The following is an 8,094-nucleotide window of genomic DNA, read 5'->3' on the forward strand; positions in this document are numbered from 1 at the left end:
CCAGCACCTTTTTATTTTGAGACAGGGTCTTGCTAAGCTACCCAGGCTGGGATTCCTGTCTCAGTCTTTGAGCAGCTGGGATTATAGGTGTGTGTTACCATATCCAGCAGTTCATATCATTTTTTAGTCCTCTTTATTGGGTATATTTATCAACATATATTTATTGTGTACCTACTATGTGCCAAGCAAATGTGAGTGCCAGGGGTGTACTTTTTTTTTTTTTTTTTCTTTTCTATGCAGTACTAGGGCTGGGAACCAGGGAAATTCTACCCAAGGGTATTCCACCTCTGAGCTACACCTCCAGCCTCTTTTTTAAAAAAAAAATTGAAAACATGATCTCACTAAGTTACTGAGTGTCTCACTAAATTACTAAGGCTAGCCTTGAACCTGCGATCCTCCCGTCCCAGCCTCCCAACTCCTGGGATTACAGGCAGGTACCACCACACCCAGCCTTGTTATGACTTGATACATGTGTGCAGCGCATAATGTTTAAATCAGGTCAATCACAGTCATCTCCAACTTTTATTATTTCTTTATGGTGAGCACTTTTGGAAATCAACAGAGCAGTATTGTTAGCTACAGTCAGCAGCTTGTGCAGGAGCGCGTGGGAACTGTGCCCCGGTGCCCATCGATAACTTCCTCCACCTTTGCCTCCTACCTCCGGCCTCTGCCAACCACGATTCTGGTCTCAACTTACGTGAGATCAGCTTTTTAGATTCCACGTGTGAGTGGGATCATGCGGTACGTGTCTTTCGGAGCCTGACTTCTTTCACTTAATATAATAATTTCTAGTGCCAGCTATGTTGCCACAAATGATAGGATTTCATTCTTTTTTATGGCTGGATAATCATCTATGATGTGTATATATACCACATTTTCTCTTTCTTTCTTTCTTTCTTTCTTTCTTTCTTTCTTTCTTTCTTTCTTTCTTTCTTTCTTTCTTCTTTCTTTCTGTACTAGGGATTGAACCTGGAAGCATTCTGCCTCCAAGTTATTCCCCCAACCTGATTTTATTTTTTATCTGGAAACAGGGTCTTGCTAAGTTGAGGAGGGCCTCGCTAAGTTGCCAAGGCTGGATTCAATCCTGTGATCCTCCCATCGCAGCCTCCCGAGTACAGGGATTACAAGCTCCAACCAACGGCTACATGATTTTCTTCCTCCTTCCCTCCTTCCTTTCCTTCCTCCCTTCTCTCCTTCCTTTCTTTTCCTTGTGATACTAGGGATTGAAGCCAGGCCACTCTATCACAGAGCTTTCCGTTTTTATTTTGAGACAGAGTCTCAGTAAGTTGTGAGGCTGCCCTTGAATTTGCCGTCCTCCTGCCTCAGCCTCCTGAGTAACTGGGATTACTGGCAGGCATGCTTGGCCACCATATCGTTCTTCATCCATTCACCAGTTGAGGTGAATGGGGCACCTGCTTGATCCTGTCTTGGTGATTATGAATAGCGTAGCAGAATGTATGTATGTATGTGTATATATATATATATGTTGGCAGTACTGGGGTTCCTGGAAGCCCTTCTACCTCCGGGCTACACTCCCAGACCTATTTTATATTTTTTTAAATTTGGAAACAGGGTCTCTTAAGCCAGCGAGACTGGCTCCGAACCAGCGCGATCCTCCTGTCTCCGCCTCCCAAGCGCGGGGATTACAAGCGTGCGCCACCACGCCTGACGAGTGTATGTATATTTTTAACAGCCATTAAACAGCAATAGTCTTCAAAACATGACATACATGTCACTCACACACTCAAGTTTTGTGAGAGGTACCTTCCACTCACGCTCAGGAGGGCCGGGCCCATCTGAGGCGCCGGACGGACTGTTTCTCAACGCACAGCTTCTGCCCCAAGTCACCGAGATGGACTTGTCAAATTTCACATCTTCACCGTCGCTCCAGACTCGCCACATTGGCATCTCAGGGGTTTGTCAGGAAGCATGCATTTTTAACAGGCACCCACCCCCAGGTGGTTTTGTGCAAAATAAAGTCCAAAGGCATTAATTTCAGAAGGTTGTTGTCAAAACCAATGCAAAGGCAATCGATCAGTCGGTCAGTTGATCAGACCAAACAAACCCAGTCCAGTGTTTGGGGCTAAAGTCAGGCGGGGCTGGATAAATTTTATTTGGTATCAGATAATTTCTTCTCCCTCAAAGCAATAAATAGTAATAAGACGTGACGTGTCAACATGCCACTGGCTCTGCCAGCCGTATGCCAGTCTGTGGGTTTTTCTGATCTTGCTGTCCTGATATGTAAGGTGGGAGGTTAGACTTCTTAGAAAACCACACAACTCGTCCCACCCAACTTTGTCAACGTAGACGCTGAAGCAGGTGCCCGCAGCAGTGGCCAGCCATTACATCTTCTTTTATCTATACCATCCTCCCAAATAGCATGGAAATATTGCCCACAGGAGTCTAAAGGCAGAGGGAAAAATAAGAGTAGTGAAACAGAAACACGTCTTGGTAACATGTGTCCTTAGACGCTAATTTTACTTCGTTTTCCTTACCTCCCTCCTTCTGGTGAGGGGTTCTTTTTTCTGTTGAATAATGACTTCGTTTGTCACCTTCAAGCCACACATTTATGTGCTAATTAATTTGTTCAACACTCAGGAGTGTCCACATTATTCCAGGACAGGGCTGAGTGTTGGGAATGTGGAAATGTGCAAACACCTTGTGCTCATCTGGTTTTCCTTCTACTAAAACCACTACGTTTTAGCCAGGCATGGTGGTGCACGCTTGCAATCCCAGTACTTGGTGAAAGCCTTTTTCACTGCTCCGGGTTCTATTTCTAAACACACATACACACACACACACACACACACACACACACACACACACAGACATACAATTAAAATTTTCCCCTAATTATATTGGGATTTTTTTTTTTTTTTTCGGTATGAGGGATGGAGCTCAGGAGCATTCTACCTCTGAGCTACACCTCCAGCCCTATTTTTAATTCTTTATTTTGAAACAGGGTCTCACTGAGTTGCAAAGGGTCTCATTTAAGTAGCTGAGGCTGTCTGCGAACGGCCATCTTCCTGTCTCAGCTTCCAAACTGCTGGGATTTCAAGTGTGCGCCACCACGCCCAGCCATATTGGGATGTTTTAATGACAAATTAATAAAAGGGCTATTATATTGTTTAATATTCTTCTTGCTCTGTCAATATAACTTAAATATTTTAAACTAAGAGATTCTGTTGTATCTTGGATTTAAGGTGTGGGGGAGAAAGTATTTAGATTTATATTGATGACCAATTTTACTTTCAGTAAAGAGTTCTAACACTACTTTGCTGAACTATTCTTTGTTTCCCATGGTTGGAATGTGTTTTGTTGTTGTTGTTGTTGTTTTGGCTTATCAGGGCTGGGACTTGAACCCAGGGCCTTGTGTATGCTAGACAAGAGGTCTACCCCTGAGCCACACCCTCAACCCTGAGTGGATGTGTGTGTGTGTGTGTGGGGGGGGTATTGGGGATTGAACCCAGAGGAGTTCTACCTCTGAGCTATACCCAGCCTTCCCCCTCCCTTTTTTTTTTTTTTTTTTTTTTTTTTTTTTTTGCAGTACTGGGGATGGAACCCAGGGGCATTCTACCTCCAAGCTACACCCTTAGTCCTATTTTTTTTGTTTGTGGTACTGGGGGTGGAACCTAGGGGCTTTCTACCTCCAGGCTATAATCTTAGACATACTTTATTCTTTATTTGGAAACAGGGTCTCACTAAGTTGCTGAGAGCCTCACTAAGTAGCTGAGGCTGGCTTTTAACCTGTGCAATCCTCCTGTTTCAGCCTCCCAAGTATGGAGATTACAAGCATGCGCCACCATGCCTGGCTCTCCTTAGTCTTATTTTTTATTCTTTATTTTGAAACAGGGTCTCACTGAATTGCAAAGGGCCTCACTAAATAGCCGAGGCTATCCGCAAACCATGATCCTCCTTTCTCTGCCTCCCAAATGCTGTGATTACAATCATGAGTCACCACGCCCGGCTTACCCCACCCCTTTTTATTTATTTATTTTGAAAGGCGGTCTTGCTCAGGCTGGCCTCGAACCTGTGACCCTCCTTTTTCAGCCTCCCAAGTGCTGGTATTACAGTTACGCACCACCGCACCTGGTCTGAGAGGATTTTCAATAAAGGTTCGTAGTTGAATCTCCATAAAAATGAAGTAAGCTTGTTTAAGAAGAGCCCGATAGACTGTCCTTTTCTCTGAGGAGACCGTGAATTAGTAGTAGGAGGCTTTCGCTCTAAGCCCGATGCGAGACAGTCATTCTACACCATTTTTCTTTCTCGTGTTTAAAAGATTCCATCTGGTCTTCCAGATGTATTTCTCCAGCATGAGAGCCTTCTCTGTCATAATTACTAAGTTCAAACAACATGGAGAAAAACTGGTTTTTGTTTCACTGTTTGCATAGAGCCGCCCTCAAAGGCTTGGCAGAGCACGTGTAATGAGGTAGGGAGCCCCCAGGCAGGCGGGAGCCTCCTGGCCGTGCTCCGCAGAACCGCCATCTCAGAGTTGCTCCCTGAGACGCACCATGGCGTCCGTGAGGCCCAGCAGAAGCTGGGACCAGACGCAGCGCCGCCTCCCTGGATGGGCCCACGCCAGCCCGCACCAGCCCGTCCACACACCTGGCTCTTGCAATTCCACGCCCAGAGCTTCCTGTTCTGATCTTGGCCCTTCCAGAAAATTTTCTGCCAAGTGGAAATCCTGACTGCTCTTTTCTGGTTCATTCTTACTGTGCGGCAAATGGCTAATTGCGTGCTATTAAGGACAGTTTTCACAAAGAGACTAAACAGATCGCTGGGGAAAGTTAAAAAACAGGCGTGCGGGGGATACATTGGATTTAGGACATGATCACATGTGAGCTTCATGAAAATTCCCCTCCTTCGTGGAGAAATCTGGGAGCCCCAGGGCATAGCACCATGCAGAGAAAGTTTTAAAAGCCCATGTGAGATAGTTTGTTTTTATATTGAAAAGTCATTTAGTTTAAAACTCTTAAGAATCCTTAATATTCCATATTTGTAGTTACATATAAACCCAACTTTTGTGGTATGTGTGGTACTGGGGACTGAACCCAGGGGCATTCTACCTCCAAGCTATACCCCAGCCCTATTTTATTTTTTTATTTTGAAACAGAGTCTCACTAAGTTGCTGAGGCTGGTCTTGAACCTGTGATCCTCCTGTCTCAGACTCCCAAGTCCTGGGATTATAGGTGCTCATCACCATGTTCGGCTTCATGTTTGATCTTAATAACTCTTCACTACTGTCCCAAGAGGTGAGTCCTCTTTATGTGTGCAAAAACCAAGGCCACAGGAAGATTGAGTCATTGGGCCAAAGTCAAAAGACAGTAATGGAATAGCACTTTTTTTTTTATGGTATTGGGGATTGAACCAAAAACCATTCAACCTCTGAACTATACTCCCAACCCTATTTTTTCTTTCTTTCTTTCTTTCTTTCTTTCTTTCTTTCTTTCTCTCTCTCTTTCTTTCTTTCTTGAAACAAAGTCTCACTAATTTGCCGAGGGTCTTGCTAAGTTGCTGAGGCAGAGGCTGGCCTGGGACCTGTGATCCTCCTGTCTCAGCCTCCCAAGGAGGGATGACAGGTTTTGCCACCAAGCCTACCAGGAATGCATGATATTAATGCATTTACGCCATATTGCCTTTCTCCATAGGTTCCCAGAAGACCATATGGCCCCAGGGGGTGCTGGGGTGAAGTGGAGATGCAGTGCTCTGGAGTGGGGTCGCCTCCTGCCTGTCCCAGTAGAGTTTGGGACCATGGCTCTGCGCCCCCAGCACTTGAGTTTTGCCTGGCACAGGGAACATACTTATGAGCTGAGAAACGACTGAGTCTAGGTGTGTTTGTGTGCGCCGAAGGAATGAAGCTTCCTACTCTTAGGCTCATGCTAATTTTGTAAAAATGTTGCAGTAAAGGAAAATCTTGCAGTAAAGGAGCCTTTCCACTCTATCCCATGCACACTTCCAAGTAGAACCTCAGTAGGGCGGAGGATACAGCTCAGTGGTAGAATACTTACCTAGGACGTGCAAAGCCCTGCGTTCAATGCCCAGAAAACCAGCCTCCTTCCACCACAGACACACAGAGCCCGTCAATAAAAGAATGTGCAGCTGGATGTGGTGGCGCACACTTGTAATCCCAGTGCTTGGGAGGCTGAGACGGGAGGATCGCACAGGTTCGAAGCCAGCCTCAGCTACTTAGTGAGGCTCTCAGCAACTCAGTGAGACCCTGTTTCCTAATAAAATATATTTTTAAAAAATAGGTCTGGGAGTATAGCCTGGAGGTAGAAAGCCTCTGGGTTCCACCCCCAATACCACCAAAATAAATAAGTAAATACGTAAATAAAAATAACAAAAGAATGTGCAATTTAGGTCTCCAAGAAAGATTTCTCTGCACAATGGCTTGAACATTAGTCTTCCTATGTTTCTCCAATACTAAATCTTAGGTGCAATAAGCGAGCCCTAATCCAAAACTTTGCTCTAAAATTTGGAGCCATGCTGGGGCGTGGTGGCACACGCTTGTAACCGTGCTTGGGAGGCTGAGAGAGGAGGATTGCACAGGTTTGATCCAGGCTTAGCTACTTAGTGAGGCTCTCAGCAACTTAGTGAGAGCCTGTTTCCAAATAATATATAAAAAAGGTCTGAGAGTATAGCCCGGAGGTAGAAAGCCTCTGGGTTCCACCCCCAGTACCACCACGAAAAAATAAAAAAATAAAAAAATAAAAAAATAATAATAAAATAAAATAAAATAAAATTTGGAGCCATGCTGGGGCACGGCCACATTAAATAAACCATAGTATATAGAGATAAACATAAGCTACCTGAACATAAATAATGAAGTTGACTGGGTTAACGAGTAGAAACTTCAGCGAGTGGCACTTAATAGTGAGCAGAGGATCATAATGGCGTTGAGGCATATTTGTGCTTAAAAGGAAGATCATGCCTCCAGTGCCGGTGGTGGTGCGTGCTGGTAAGTAATCCCAACATTCGGGAGGTGGAGACCGGAGGATCGCGATTCTCAGACAGCCTCAGCTACTTAGCGAGGCCCTTCACAACTCAGAACCTGTTTCAAAAATTTAAAGAAAAAAAGAGTGAAAAATAGGGCTGGGGATGTAGCTCAGAGGTAGAAGAATGTCCTTGGGTTTCATCCCCGGCACTGCAAAATAATAATAATAATAATAATAATAATAATAATAATAATAACAACAACAACAACAACAACAACTTCATTGTGAATAATGAGATTCTCACAATGTCAGCATGGTCTTCTCCATTTTGATTTTCTTTCAAATATGGTAAGTGGTGTGATGGATCTTTTTACACTGGACATTGTCGATATTGCAGTAAAAAAATTCTAAAAACAAGCCGGCCGTGGTGGCGCACGCTTGTAATCGCAGCATTTGAGAAGCTGAGACCGGAGGATCACAGGTTCATGGACAGCCTCAGCTACTTAGTAAGGCTCTTTGCAACTCAGTGAGACCCTGTCTCAAAATAAAGAATAAAAAATAGGGCTGGGTAGTAGCTTGGAGGTAGAATGCCCCTGGGCTCCATCCCCAGTAACACACACACACACACACACACACACACACACACACACACACATACGCACACGCGCACGCACACACACTCCTACAACTGCCTGGGAGTCATTTGGAGAGAGCACAGCATTGTCCCTCTGTCTTCTCTGGGTCTTTTCCACAATGCTCCGAGACCAAGGCAAGGGTGTTGCCCATGACGAGAGTCAAGGGGCACTTCTAGTACCATCTCTAACTTTAGGATTGTTTTCCATTGGTACCTAGGTCCAAGATACTCTTTTTTCTCCTCCTTCTCCTCCTCTCTCTTCTCTTTATCCTTCTCCTTTTTTTATTTTTTGTTCTGTTTTTGTTTTGCTATATTAGGGATTGAGCCCAGTGGCATTCTACCTCTGAGCTACTCCCTCAGCCCTATTTTATTATTTTTATTTTGAAACAATATCTTATTAAATTGCTTGAGACTGTCCTGGAACATGCGATCCTTCTGTGGCAGCCTCCTAAGCACCGGGGTTAAGGTGAGCCACCACATCTGGCTAAGAGTTTTCTTGTTTGAGGAGAAATTCTGAGAGTGTTT

This window comes from Muscardinus avellanarius (assembly GCF_963383645.1).
Source record: "Muscardinus avellanarius genome assembly, chromosome: 8".
Taxonomy (NCBI): Eukaryota; Metazoa; Chordata; class Mammalia; order Rodentia; family Gliridae; genus Muscardinus; species Muscardinus avellanarius.